The 16,085-nt window shown below is 39.1% G+C and overlaps 1 protein-coding gene across 6 annotated transcripts in view; it reads left to right on the top strand.

The window, feature by feature from the left end:
- The window catches only part of STARD13 (StAR related lipid transfer domain containing 13), a 300,610-nt gene that overhangs the window by 222,244 nt on the left and 62,281 nt on the right, over positions 1 to 16,085 (top strand). The window lies entirely within an intron of this gene.

Raw genomic sequence — 16,085 nt, forward strand, 5'->3', positions numbered from 1 at the left:
TCTGGAAAGGGGAAAGGAGTTCCCACCCAAATAGATCTAAACTAACTGGAACTACAGTGTATAAACACCCTGGGGCTAGATCCTACCCTCACTTACACTGATGTAAGTCAGGTTTGAGTCTACTGCAGTTAATAAAATTACTCCTGATTTAATTAAGGATAGAATTTGGTTGCACATTTCTTAATAATGAAAAGCCCCATGGTTCTTTCCAAAGTGCGTTTTATGTTAACAGATTATTAAGGGCTTGCTTTGAAATATGTTAAAATTAATTGTAAACTCACATTATGTTGCATCTTTTGTCATGTATTTGTATCCTTCTTTGAAACTAGCACAAAAGGCTATGTGAGATACTGTAAGCAGTCCTATTATTTCTTATTAGCAGGTTCTCAGATAAGGTTTGCACTGCTCATAATTTCATGCTTGTTTCAGTTCAGTGGCTCGTATTTGGGGTGATGAGTTTTAATAACAAAAAGGTTTGTGAGCTGGGAGCAATAAGGCAATATTAGCTGTAGCAGAAAAGTGTCAAAGTTCTGTACAAGACCCCAGACTGTATTATTGGGAATGAAGCTGGTCTATTACAAACTGTACCAAAAAAAATTACTCCTGTTGCAGTGGTTTTAATGTATGAGTTAGAAGCAGAAGCATTGGCTGCTGACTGAGGAAAAAAAAAAAACAACAAAACCAACAACCAAAACCCACTCACTATTATGGCCCAATATGGATGACAAAACACTGTAGCATGTGTGGGAAAATGGCTGCAGTCCAATGTCTGGAACCATTTATCTTCTGGTAGAGTCTGGAAGATGACTGTTTTATGTATTTTACAGAAATCCCTGCTGATTGATTTCATTTACTTAGGGGGAGGGGGCACAGTGACTGATGGCAGGGACAACTGGGGAAAACAAAGTGGATTCTTTGCATTATCCCAACATCCTGTTCTGGTTAGGGTTGTTGGCACCTTTGTAGGGAATCAGAGTCTGCTGGGCAGCCCAGTATGTCCTGCCACTGCTTTTGCTACTACATACAGCCAGAAGTTTGCTTCTTCTTTCTGAGTCTCAGTGAGCTGAAAGACGCAGGTTCTGTTTCCACTAGCGCCAGACACATTTTGGAAATGATGATTTGCAAAGGTCTGAAAGGGAATGAGCAGAGATGGGTACAGGTCTCTGGAGCCTGCTGGTAATTTGGCTGATATTGGTAGGTGCTGTTATTGAAGAGGGAGGAAAGAATTTGTGAAAGAGGAAAAGTCTGCTTTCAGTATGCAGGGCTTGCTGGTATAGCTCATCCCACTTTGGCACAAGAGGTCTGTACACTAGAATGTTGATACAGTTTTCTTCTGATGTTTGTTGCTAAAATAGTCACAGTTCCTGGTGTTTCTTTATTTGTAAGGAATAAAGAGCTTGTCAAGCATGGTAGAGACGACAGGGATATACTGTACATCAGTGTCTTTCCTTTGCCTTAAGTCTTATTTTTAAGTGTGTTCTGCTTGCTTGTCCATCAAGGTGTTTGCCTTCAAATCAATTAGTCTCACATCACTGCATGATAGTCGCTTGTTACATACCAGGCATATCTACAGACATTTCCTTTCATGTTGCAGGGAATCAGTGCCAACATTTTCCATATGATGAAACAAGAGGGGAGAGATATGTTTCCTGTTCAGTACACTGCTACTGTGTTGAGATTTAACAAAAAATGAGGAGAAAATGGATTTTTCAGTTGACAATACTAGTTCATTTTGTACCCTTCAATCTCTTCACAGGGTCCTTCACTAATGGTTACAATACTGTAATGGTCCAATACAATGGTCCAATGCAGGGTCACATAATAAACCTGGGGAAAGGTAAGGGTGTTGTGTCTCACCCATCACATCCAGTTTCCCAGACATAACCACTTAGTATAATCAAGACATTCTTCATTGACAGAGTGGGAAAGAAAGAAAGATCAATTGTCTGCTTTACCCCAACTGCCAAGGAAGCGTCCCTGCTCAGGGCAGGGGGCCTGGAACTAGATGATCTTAAGGTCCTTTCCAACCCTAACTATTGTATGTATGATTGTATATTTATCAAATCAGTAGGAGCTGTTAAGCACTGTGCTTAAATAATATCCCAAGGATAAACCCAGCACCACCTCCCTTTTGAACAGCATCCTGTACTATTGCCCTGCAGTGTCATTCAGCCCGCTCAGGTCATTTGGCTTCACTGCTCATCATGCTGTCTTGGTGCACACTCATTTTCTGTCTATCTGTAGAGGGTGTGCTTATGGCTGTCTGTCAGACATCTCTTTGTTACGTATGTGTTGACCTCTGATTTGTAAGTTTATGGGAATTTAGGTTAATTGTAACCTTTTCTACTTTGTTAATTTTGGCTTCCTTTTCAGCCACCTTGTGCTTTGGTTGTCCTCCCACAGAATGTTTTCTTGCTGAGACTCTCCCAGAGGAGTATCCAATTTAGCTCTTGATGAATTGAATTCAAGCCTTTCCTGCTTTTTGATAGAACTAATTGAAGAGGGCAGTGGGTAGTGCTATGGGTTTCAGGTGATGGTACCAGTTCTTTTCCTCGGGTATGCCAGTGAGCTGTCCTAGGACACAGAGCAAATCTAGTGCCCTGGTGACTTTTATAGAAGATCTGCCTTTATAATGTGGTCCTTGAGGGGGACTGTCTTCCCCTTGAAGGGCTCTTAAGAACCCTGAGAGAGCTCTTAATGAGATAATGCTGGTAAACAGACCCAGTGTAAGTCCAGTGTCTTCCTTTAATCTTGCATTTGGCAGGAGGAAGAAAAAGTGGTCTAAGCTGATGCAAAATTGTTTTTTTGCCCAATGGGACTGCATTCTCTTGGTGGTTTGGAATAGGTTTGGAGTCTACCAGCCCCCAACCCTTACTCTTCTGTAAGAATTAGTAGAATGGTGTGCTCAGGCTCCAGTCATTTCCGTTACTGCCTGCAGAGTCCCTACTTTTCTAGTAGGCACGTTCTAAGTCTCTTCATTACCTGGAAACATCCTTCATGTAACCACCACAAGTGTGCCTTCCTGTGTGCACTAATTCTTACAGGTAAAATATCTTAGAACTTATTTTACATATATTGCACATTATCCCAGTTTTAATGAATTTTGTCCTTTTGTACTTTGTGATATAGTGTATGTCAAGCATAGGCTGGGTGATAGGGCTACAGCTGCCTCTTGTTTTCTTATCAGATACTGTTAAAAACAGAAAATTAGATTAAAAAAAAAAGAAGAAGGGAGCTCTGTAGGCTGTGGAACATTATGAAACCTCCCACTAAATGTCTGCACAGGACATACAGCAACAGCAAAGCTGTTATTTTCTAGATGAGTTTGGAGTAGGGCCTAACTGAATGCAATGCATAAGTGATTTACTTATTCATTTATAACCTTGACCTAGAATCATGAGTTTTTGCTGTCTCATAACAAAGATGACTTCATGTGACCCTTTAAAGCCTTCGGCATTAAGTAGCATTAAGTTGATGGCTACTTGTTTTGTACCTTCAGTGAAAAGTTATGCATAAATCAAATAAGCTTTGCTTGTAATGTGCTCATAATCCTCACAAGCAAAACTCCCCCCCAGATCTAGTGATCAAGCATGGTTTCTTGAACTCAGAAGAAAAGGTCACTTCTTAAAAAATATGGGGATATAATAGTCAGGCCACCCAGGCAATTTTTTTTTGCTAGGACATTGCTTTAATTAAGTGACTGTAAATTGAAATAATAATAGGATGATGATTTAAGCAGATAAAAACCAGAGGAGCTACATTAAGCTCAGTTTTTGTCCACCAAACACATCCAGATGAGCTGAGCTCACTTGCTGTTTGAAGAACATTTTTGAACAGAGGGACAGACAGGATGGGCTGAGGTTGAGTCCTGAATATTCTGGGGTTTGCATACTTAAATCCAGCCCTTAACATTGTTTTGATCCTTAATTACCTCTGGTTTGTTGATTTATTGATGCTTTTGAAGGCAAGGAGACTCAGTAAAACATAATCATCCTTTGTCACGTAAAAGCTCCTATTAAATCTGTGGACATTATAGATAAAAGGAAAGAATTGATTAAGGGGGCTTTTGTGGAAATGGTCTTCCACCGACAGGTAAATACATTGATATCTGTGTTTTAAAGGTGCAGTTGAGTTCCTGAATTACAAATGAGAAGGAAATTCATGAGAAAACAGTGGTTAGGGCTGTCTCATTTCTTGAATCTGCCAGTAGAGCCAACAATTTGGGCAGAAGGTGACTGGGAACCAGTGGTCCTGCAGAAGGGGTTGGTGGCTCCATCTTTGTGGATCACTGCTGGGAGAAGTGAAGGCTGGACTTACCTATGGCCCTTCCATTTGGGTGTGGCTTTGGGTAAATGGGAATGATATTTGCTTTAGCACTTGTTACACAGGCTTTGAATGGGGGTGACAGCCATGAATGGCAGACCTTTGCTGCCATGAGCACTGATATACAGTTGGAAAGTCAACTGTACATCAGTCAACACAGTCAACAAAGTCAACACAATCCCACCTGCCTTAGTTTTGGGGAAATATTTGGAGCTTGCACCTACCCTCTGCTGCCTGTGCTCCTGGGGACCCCATACCTGCCGCCCAAACCCTAAGTCTAAAAAGCACCTCTTCATCTTCTTTTCCCTCACAGCAGAGCATAGCATAACATCCAGGCATTACTCCTTCTCTCTGCACCTCTCTTGGGTCTGTGCATCCAGGCTGGTACACCTAGAGCAGTGCATGGGCCCCTGTTTGTCGCAGAAGAAGAACATAGAAAATTGTTTGTTCAGGAGATGTTAATTTGTCACATCCCTCCACGAGTGGCTAATGACCTACTTGGGTAGTTCTGATATATTAATTTGGTTTGCAGGAATATGCACACAGATGACCAGGAGTGAATGTGGTTGATATAGATGCAAGGATGTGTACCTCTCTAGTGCTTGTGAGCCACTGAATTAAGAATATAGATGTATGTTAATATTTAGCACATACATAGTGCATTAAATCTCCATAGTCCTGTAGGAACATGTCTAATTTATATATCCAAACAAATGGAAGAGGTAATCACACATAACAGTCAGTCTTTTCATCACTTTACCCTATGAGGAATGAAGATGATGTTTTGTTTGGACTGTTACTGCTTATACATAACTGACAATACCATCCTATATTCTCAGTTCTTTGTAAAAACACCACAAGTTTGTCATTACAAGAACATTTTGGACTGCGTAAGACATTTCAGCGGCATAATGAGTTAAACTTCACTTTTTTTGCTAAATTGAAAATTAGAAGAGGCTGACCCAGATCTCAGTAGGATTCTCCACTGGAATGCTGAATGAGCTAAACCAGTTCAGTTTGAAAATTGTCTGTCAGAAAATAGCCTTAAAATCTGGTACTGATAATGAGCATGTTGGCAGACCTTTAAGGCAGCAATCAAACACCCTCATGCTTCATTTTATTTATTTATATTACATTTCTGTTGCCCACCTGAGCCTCCAGAGCAAATTCAATAGACAACTATAGTTCTGCCTTAATTCCTCAGCCCTGGTTGCTATGGCATCCAAGTTAGGACAGTATCTGGCAGCTCCAGGTGGCTAAGCATGAAGATGGATGATACATGAGCAGAAATTTAGGGAGCCATGAGGTGGTACCTTATGACCAAGGGGTATTGACCATAGTTTTTGCAAAAAGGGGCAAGGAATTGTGAACATCGCTGGGAAACCTGAGCTTTATTTAGCTGCAGTGAAAGCAGCCACCTGTACCAGCAACCTACATTTGTATTGAAAGGCTCTGGCAGTGAGCTATGAAATAATTTAATGAAATGTTCAAATTAAATACAAAATTAGGCATTAGAAGTGTCTGGCTGATATCACCTGTAGTCATGCTCAATAGCATTCTGCCCTGTGATTCATTCCACTCAGCTCAGTACGATTATAATAGCTGTTGGGTAAGATGGCTGAACTGAGCCTTCAGGTTAAAGATATATAATGAGAATTGTAAGTATCGTGCAAAAAAATCCTTTTTTATTTACAGTCTTGGTATTCAGAATTTGTCCCATAATATAATACAAATAGGATCTACAAATTCAAATTTTTTAGACTTAACTGTGTTCGGGATCAATATTCAGATGCTTTGGTAGAGTTTTCCCCCTATCCAGTTGTCACTGCTTTAAGTCACATTAATAGCAAGAATTAATTTTCATTGAAAGCATTTTTCCCAACATTTCTTTGTTTCCAGTAAGAAAAGAACAAGAATAAAGACTACCAAACAAAATAAAACTTGTCTAAAATCTCATAAAAGCTCTTACACAAGAATCTATCAAGCCTGGGAAAATATGTGTTCTTTTGTAAAAGCATATTTTTCCTTGAAGTCACTGCTAGATTGCAAAAGTTCACATAACATATTGGTATGTGTATGTGTTTATGTAAGACGGACCTCTGTATTTCACTTTCTGATGTCAGTGTTGCCTTGGCAACTGTGTTTTATTGATTAGTAGAATATATGTAATTTGTTTCAGAGCTGCATCATCTTACAAGTTCATTTTTCCTGGTGAGAAGTGGTTTCATTTTCTTATTCTCTGAGTAAAATTATTTTTACGATATGAGAAAAATCCTTTTGGAGGTGTTTTTGTGAATGTACACAAAACCCAACAGAGTTTGGCAAATTCATGCTAATAAAGTCATTAAATACTTTACCAATAGATGCATTTCTAAAGTTCTTTTGCTGTATCTGTTAACCTAGTATCTTATATGCTGCTTCAGTGGTAACCAAAAGGAGATCCTGTCCCTGCAGTTCCAGTTATTAGATACATGAATGGCGGTTTTCCTCTAGAGATTTGAAATTCCAGTTAGTAATACATTGCAGGATCTTTTTGAACGCAGTGTTATTATAGAATTTATTTTACATGTTGGTAAGCTAAGATATGGAAAACTTAGCCACACTGAAATAAGACTAAGTCTGAAATAGTACTGAGAGTAGTTCCTGAAACTCATGAATCTTTTGTTCTACCCATTTTGGGTTTGTCAGGTCTAAGGGTTAGCTCCTGACTCAGGACAGCAATGGTTAATGAACCAATTGTCCCATTGCCAGTCTTATTTCTGTCAGTGCTGGTCATGTTTATGAGGAGTCATGGTCCTGACCTGAAGACCCTTTATTTTCACACAAACTGAGCAGAGGAGCAGATGGAAAGGGTAGATGGGACACCATGCCTCAGTTCAGGTGGTGCCATTGCCTGATTACATGCACAGCTGGAAAGATCCACCTAGTAAAATTTATCAAATACCATCCTGCTTTTGGTTTTATCCTTTCATCTTGTGTTTATTTGTTTCATGGTTTATGAGTATTACAGGAGCCAAGAGCAGGCAGGGTGTCCAGCTTCCCAGATCAAATCAGGCAGGGGAGCAGCAAGAAAAAAATTTGGAGTCTGAGGAGAAGGAAGAGGACTACAAATAACAGATGGGAAAGTAATGGAAGTCCAGCCAGATGTTGATGTAAAAGCTGTCTTTTTTATGTAGAACTGAAAGCCTAGCCATCCCTACAGTCCTAATATTAACAATTTACAAATTACAGCAGTGATTGTATTTATATGTCATACAGAGTGTAAATGATGGGAAGGGGTTGTCAACACACATAGGAAAACAAGTCTGAAAATCTCTAGCACTTTCTTTAAATATAATAGTTCCTGACAATTAAATATCACATTGGTTGTTATCTAAATATTTATCTTCAACAAAAGTACAAGAAGTCCACAGTAAGAGAAAACCCACGGTCTTTTGTTCTGTGTCTTAAAGATTAAATTATGTTCTACCTTTGAAAAAGAGCTCAGTTCCTCATTTTATCCTGTTTTAATTTTGTGAATAACTTTGCAAAAAAAGAAAGAGAAAAGAGTCTGCCATTGATAGCACACAGGGACAAAGGCACTGTTACTAGATTGTGGTTTTGAAGTCTGTTTACCATGCTAAATCAGAGACCATAATATGAAATCATGTTTTTAATCTTTTGGATTAAAACAGTCAACAACAGGCCTTCCTAGAAACAACGCTCCACCTAACACAGAGCCTTATTTTCTTGCAAAGATCCTGCAGTTTTACATGGATTTTCTGGGCCAGTCTTTGGCAGCAACAAGACTAATTTATTCCAGATGAAACTCAGGCCCACTATAATTGTCAATACTATGGTATTTGTCTGAAAAATCAAGAAGTGCTGGTATTTTCTAGAGAGGCTGTGTATCTTATGGAGAACCCAGTCCATTTAATTCAAGCTTTTAGGTACCCAGGGTTAAGCAGATGATCCAGTCCATTTGTCATAGTTGCTTAAATTCCTTGTACAGTCTGAGGAGAGCAGCAGTTGCTTACTAAAGACCTGTGGAGGGAGATTGGGTCCCCCCTTTCCATCCATCCACCCACCCAAGGATGATTCAGCCTGCCTCATTCAAGTAAATACCTCTTCCATTGGGAATATAGAGAACAATAGGAAATAAATGCTGGCATCTCCATGCAGTTGGGACCCATTTACTCATATGAAGATGTACGTGACTTATCTTTCTCTTGCATAATAACCCAAGAATTAAAGCACTCATCCCAGAGAAAGGAGTTCCTGAGCTTTACTTGGCCTGACTCAGTTTAGCTCACATCTTCTACGTTTAACTCGAAGGAGCTAAATTCACCCTTCTGTAGGATGACCATCCGTAAGTCTCCATGATTTTGTCTTATCCTTTCCTGCCTGTCTGTGAGGACGGTAAGCTCTGTAAGGGACCAGCCTGTTTGTCAGTAAATATTTGAGCATCACTGACTGTTGCAAGATTCTAATTTTGGCTGAGGTTTGTAATGAAATATAAAGAATAGTAATTATTGTGCAAACTTCTCCCTGTGGACCACAAAAAAAGCTGAGTAAAAGCTTTGTTCTGGTAGAATACATTACATGTCTTTGGTTAGTATTAGTAGAAGGTGGGCTTCAGTTGTGACATGGTTTGTGGAACAGGGGGTGAGTCTCCAGTGATATTGGACTTGGTGTGTGTTTAGGGAATGGTGGCTGCTTCTTGGTTTACTATGGGTATGATTATTTCCTCATTTTTAGTTGTCTCTTCTAAGGACATTTGTGCTGGAGCTTACTAGATCTGTGGCACTAGGAAATATGGTGCACCAGGGTCCTTTCTTGCAAATGAGTCTTTTAGGAGTTTTTTTTTCACCAAGGCAAGTACATAATTCAGGGCAGAGGCAGGCTGCAGCGCTCTTAGCCCCTCAGCATCTTGTTCTCTTGGAGTTTCTAAGGAAGGAAGCTGTGGGAGGGACAGGGCTATGAGCACAATGTGAGGGTGTTATGCTATAAGGACATTATGCGCTCACTCCTGCAACACTGGCGAAGAATGCAGCAGTGATATGTTTCTCTAATGAGTCAGTCTGGAGCTGCCAAAATTTCGAGCAGCCCCATAGCCCAGTGATGAGTAGTGGTTTTGACCTTTATTCCTATCTTGGAGAATATTGTAAAATTGAGCTAAATGAATTGCTTTCTGAGCACTGGCATCAGTGTAGCCTAGTTTCTTACAGATTTTTCTCCCCCCACTTCACTGAAACCAAGTCCTTACTTCCCCTCTTCCATGCCACTTCCCAGATCTCTCTCCCATTCCTCAAATATTTGTTGGGAAAGTGGTACATACACTGTGGCTGATGCAGAATGCTGCATACTCTTTAGCCAACTGCCTGCTGCTTCTCAGCATGGGTACTGGGTCAACCCACAAATGCCTTTTCCTTACTGGAATACTAAGCTTTTCTCAAGTGGCTTTTCATCTTTGAGACCTGGCATTTGACTGAAATAGGTCAATAGATTCTGAAATTATATTTGGGTGCAGGGTATGTCCCATAGACACAGGTGGTAAGAAATATTATATCCTTAGGCAGCAATAGTACAAATACATTGTAATGCAAGCAGAAATTAAAAGCATTATGAGGAAATTACTAGGTGAAGCTCTATGAGTTGTGTTTTGGAGACAGACATAAAAGTAACACATTTTTCGGTTTGCCATAAAATCTTTTAAATCATTAATAGTGAAAAATTGTTGAGCAACTCATCATAATGAAAATACAGGACTCACTCTGCCAGTTCATCCCTTGTTTATTCCAGCCCAGCAGATGGATAGCCAGTGATGAATTTGGTCTGAGTTTATCAAGTAAACCACTATACAGATTATATATGGCTAAAGTTATATGAGTGCACTGCACCTGCAAAGTGACAGTTATTTTGGTCATCTCTTACTCTGCCATCTTAAAAGTATTATTAATTTCTATTAAATCACATGTAAAAGAGAAATAAAGTAAGATTTGGCAGTCTGAAGACTGCTTTTTAGAAAAAGATTCTGACTATGTTTAGGATGCAGGATTTTAGGAGAAATGTAAGGTTAGAAACTAAAACTGTTTCTAAATATACCCAGTTGTGCTTTTTATTAAAGGGAGTTGTTCCTAGCTCAAAGTCCCTATAATTACTGTGAAAGCGTGCACATCTGAGGTACAGAACAAGCTACATATATATATCACAGCTTGGAGTCAAGGTAGATGCCCAGTACTGTGTACTGTTAGTTCTTAGTGGCTTTCACAATTATTTCCAGTAGAAAAAAAAATTTTTGGGGGTGGAAGAGAAGGGAAGCAGGAGGGAGCCTGGCAGAAAGGATCTAAATATCTTACACATTTTGTATCGTTATGGATGAAATAATTATGAAATAAATTACTAGGTAATTCCAAGATAAAAACCCACCGTAAAGCTATGTATTGTATGTCAGTTGAGGATAAGTTTCCATCTTAGCATTCCTGGGGACTCATTTGTGATGCTATCCTATCTCACATTTTCATCTCATGAAAGCCATATTTGCTTTATGGGTGTGGCATCATCGTGGTAAAAAAGAGGAGGTACTACTGGTGTCACAGTTGACTGCTGTACTTTGAGCAGCTCCCTTAGTGCACAGCTCTTAAAGGCTGCTCTGGAAGAGTCTTTACATTTATGACAGATGCTAATGCCCTGATGGCTTCCAGAACGATGGAGGAGAATGTTTTGCCCTTTCATTTCAAGGCATCATAAAGTCTTGGAGACTTCTGAGGCTGGCTGCCAGATGTGATTAAAAATTAATGAAGCAGAGCAATTGTACCTTATGCCCCTGACAGAAACTTGAATAACAGCTTTTCCTAAGACTGGCCTTCTAAATGTTTGGGGTTTTTTTTACATCTGTATTTCTCTCCTTTCTGACCACAGTGACAACTTCCTCACCATAAAAAATTGGAAAACAACAGTAGAAGATATTTGGGACATTTTTCATGCAATATCCTGCAAAATCTAGTTGGATTCTGCTCATTGCACACAGGGTGAGCTGCAAAGACAGACTGTAAACTGAAGCATAAAACCGAGTCAACAGGTATTAAGTGCAGAAGCAGATACACCTTTGTTGAGTGGTACAGGAGTTGGCCTTCGGTAACTCAATGTGTGCAATTGAAATGCGGCAAATTGTTTTTTGGGTGAGGGGCCTACTGCATTGCTTCAAAGCGTGCCTGCATTGAATGGGAGAGTAAATATCTTTTCTGTGTGCTATTACCTCAGCTTTAAAATATTTTAAAGGAAAGGAAATGTTAAAAAGCAGGCAGTGAGGAGGTGTGTGATCGCTGCACTGATGCTTTCGGAGATCATTGGGGAGGGTTACTTCTCAGGCTCTGAGATTGAAGAAAAGCGATATTATGACAGCAAAGTAATATTAATTAATGCTTCTTTACTACTTTACATATGCTGAGTATTGCAGGGACACAAGCTAGATGTAGACACTTGGTTATGCAGAGAGAGATTTGGTTCTTCAAATCCTGTCAATGTTTTTTGAATAGTTTACTATAAATAAGTGTATGTTTGAGGATTTTCTTTGCAAAAGCAGAGAAAAAACAGTCATTATCTATGAACTGTTCATAGGGCTTTGTATACAAAAGCTTTTAGGGCTAAATTCTGATATATTCACTCATACTAAATAGGAATGTACTCCTCAGGTTATTTAATAGTAGTGAAAGTGTCTGGTGTTTGGCAGTGTTCACCATGAAATACTGTTTTGGAAAGGTATTTATCAATGAGATTATAATTTGGGGTTTGCTTTATTTGAAAGAACATACTCCTGGCTGGTCAGAGACAGTTTTTGTCCATTGTGGTACAGGTTAGTCATGGGCTATTTAGAACAGGGGTATTTTCCTGACACAAATATTGTTCTTTTAAGAGTAGACCTTCATGATAATCTATCACATTATCATGTCATGTGTAAGCAGTTATTCAGTCACTGCAGTTACATAGTTCCCCTAACAGGATACTGTTAAATAAACAATGTTATTTGAGGAACTGGCAATTCTCTCTTCATGCTTCACCCAAAGGATATTCTTAGCTTTTCATTCACTGATATTTTTGCTTTCTTGGAGTCCATGCTTCTTCCTTCTGAAACTCACAGTTGTGCAGACCTCTCATTTGAACAAATCTGTGATACTTTGGGAGAGACCTGCTCATTCATATTCATCAGAAGAAGTGAGCAGCTGAAGTTATCACCCAGCACCCCTTACAAACTGTGGAAGTCAGTATGGTATGAAACGGTACCATTTCTGTAAGCAGGAATGTAAATGATGCTGAGATGCCAGTATGGCAGGAATATAAGATCCTGTTTGCAGGAAAAGCAGAGAAGTTTACTGAGTTTCTGCAATCAGGTGTGGCAATCCAAAGGTAGTTAAATGCAAGGCCTGGAAAAGTGAGCTGTGAATTCCAGCCACAGCGGCTGAACGCTGCTAAAGTTAATGTCTCCATCCAGGAACAGAGCTGGAACTGTGTCATCAAAACATCTAGTTCAGCAAAGAGTAGTAAATTTGCCACCTAGCTGGTTTGAAACCAAAGCAACCTGTTTGGTCAGGTGCATCTCAGAGTATATATTTTTCAAAGTTGTCCGGAATCCAGGGTTCCTCTAAGGAAGAGTAAATATTAGTCCTGCAGGTTTTGACAAACAGTGGATTAGATGAACTTTCACTCTTCACTTTGGACTTATGTTCTATGGTTAATTTCAACTTTTTAGACAAAGTGTTTTTAAGATAAAAATGAACATGATCATTCTTGGGAGGAGAAAAAAAATGTCTTTATTTTTTAGTAGTAATTTTACAGGATGTGGCTACAGTTATCATCAGTCCCAAGTACATGAGTCAGATGGTGGTATTATCAAGTTATTCCTTACTCTATGTTTGTGTAAGATGCACTGAAGGAAATGTGACTGCCTTCATGGGCAGTGGAGCTCAACATTTTCCTAAACTCAGTGACCAGAGCACATGGAGTAATGAAATTGGCAGACACTCACTGAACTATCTTGAGCAGTAGTGGGACAGGTGTGGAAACTAAGACAATAAAAAAAAACAAACAAACGTTGGAGTGGCAGAGAGAACAGGTATACTTTTGGAAATAGAAGCCCATCAGTAAAGAATCATCTGTTTTGTTGAAAATACAGGAGAGAGCAATCATGTGTGGTTCTTTTTCAAATCTATTTCTTATGTAAATAGCACAAAATGTGCCTTATGGCACAATCCAGCAAAGCAAGCAAGGAAATAAATGTTAGACATGCTTAAGCGCAGTCATTTTGATGACACAAATCTGTAGAAAATCCTGATCAGGAAAGCTGTCTTATTCAAGACAGCACGAAACTGCACAGTTGGATCCCTTAACAGTAGGAGTTTAAATTCATCTTTTCTTCAGAACAAAATTACTTTAAATGTATTGCTTGATTATGATCTAGGTTACAGGAACATACTGTTATAAAAATACAGCATTAGTGGAATTTTCCAAGTCCAAAAATAATTTAGTGTCCAAACACTTATCTGATTTACAGCTTCACAGCCATGTCTAAGCTAGTACTGCCAAGTAAAATTTTCTTTACTGTGACATGTGTGCAGTTCTTATTCAAGTGTTTGGAATAATGTCTTACATATAAAATAAGTAAAAGTTTCCATCTCGAAATAGTCGACTATACTTGTATTTTTAAAATGCAGCTTCATTTTTTATGGTATCACTGCCTAAACATACATATGATATGCTTAACAAAATCAAGGACCCAAACACATGCAAGAACCGTGTAGTCATATCATACTGTGTTTTTTCACAAGGTGTGTTGTATTTCATATCATAAGGTGTTTTTTTCTTAATATAATTGTAAAAGTACTTTTCTGAATTCCAGTAATTTATGAATTTTGGTAAATTAATATCTCTCAGGAAGCCAATCAGATAGAAGAATGACAGTGAATTTGCCCTCTGTTTCCCCATAGGTGGGTGTGTTCCTGACACCTGTGTGGAAACATGTAATTGAAATAACACTTGCATAAATTCCATTTAGTAAGGATGCATTGGCTGGTGCCAGTGAATGTTAGGGCACTTAATCAAACAGTAAATAGCAGTGCATGTCTAAGCATTGATCATTTAATGCAGACATTGTTGGATGAATTAAATAGATATGAAGTCCTTTTGTTCCTTCTTTTTACTTAGTATGATGTACTGTTGCTTTCTAAATCTCCTTAGGCTCTTTAATAAAGAAAGATTTCTTCTCCTAATTTGGACAGCTGCATAATTGGGGATGCTAAATCATTCTCAAAGGTGTAATCTAAATGATCCCACTATGTAACAGTTTTCTGCTTAGTTTAGAGCAGAAGGAACAGATTTAGACAATTGCAATCTGTTGCATTGCCTAAAAATATCAAGCACTGATCATTGTGATTAATAGTTTTGAAACTGAAGATCTCCAGGTCCCTTGTAAATAGATATAATTCAAAGTTCAAAATATCTGTTGTGGAAGGTATAGTTATGGCCCTTTTGATGTAGGAAAATCTGATACACAGAGATAATTTAACAGAAGTACAGGATTTAATTTAACCAATTCAAAAGATAAACCAGCTGGAGAATCTGAGACAAAATATCACAAAGTCTAACTTCCAATCTTGACTTTTAGCTACACAAAATGCACCAAAGAACTGCCTAACTCTAGACCCTATTTATAAAAAGCCATAGTATCTATGCACCAGCATTTTCCGTACTTGATGGGAAGGTAATAGCAGTGACTGTGAAGCTGAGGCTTTGTTCATGAGGTGCCCAGTGCAGAGAAGAGGTCCAAGAGGAAAAACCCAGACTGGGATCTTACCATGCACTGCCCTTCCCTGCCTGCTGGTCAGGCTCTTGGCATGAACCCTGCAGTCGCCAGTGGATATATTTGTTCAGGTTCCAGGTTTTTCTGCTCGAAGCCAGTGAGGTGAAGGGACACCTTTATCCTAGAAGGCTCTCAGAAAAGGGTAACAATCCTAAAACCTGTATAGTTGCACCTTTCAGTCAAATGTGATGGCCACTAGCATACACATCAATTTAATCAGATTTCCTGGTTTTATTCAAAAAAGAGGCAATAGCAGGCCAGGACTCCAACCTAAAAACGTGCTAAGATGCCTCTACTGAGGAGGAGGGACTTCAGCTAGTGTTATCCCTTGGAGTTATGCTGAGCTGCTAATTTAAGTGCTCAATGCACAATAGAGTTCCTCTAGCAACAGTGCAAAATGGTACAGTGTGACATGGAAGTTCAGGCACACCAAGGGCTTGTGGAAGCTGTAGCATCCTCCTGGAAATGATCTGCCTATGGTCACTGAGAGTGCTACAAACAGACTGTATGCTAATTTCTCAATGCACCCTCAATTTCCACTGTATAATAGCATTAATGACCTTGACAGAAAGCATTTCCTGGGGATTAATAACCATTTGAGGTTTAATGACCTGAGGCTATGCTTCAGGCCATCAGCTTCTCCAAGCTGCTCATTAAATCCTTAGGGTGCAAAGTCTGCTTCAATCACTCCTGCTTAAGCATTTCCTCAGTGTCACCTAATAACAATATTCTCCCTGAGGTATTTCCTCTTCAGAGGCCCTGATGTTAGAAATTTGTTTGTCCTTAAGTTTTCTGAGAAGAGAACTCATTGTTAATTTTTTTAGTTGACTGTGTATTACAAGTCAAAGCATTTACTCAGGATTTACTCAATTTCTGCTGTGATGGAGACAATTAAAATGAGACAGCTACTTCCTTATATTGCACCTTG

The sequence above is a fragment of the Pezoporus occidentalis genome, unplaced genomic scaffold (assembly GCF_034315485.1).
Source record: "Pezoporus occidentalis ecotype Australia unplaced genomic scaffold, CSIRO_AGI_Poc_V1 ctg18, whole genome shotgun sequence".
NCBI classification, from domain to species: Eukaryota; Metazoa; Chordata; class Aves; order Psittaciformes; family Psittacidae; genus Pezoporus; species Pezoporus occidentalis.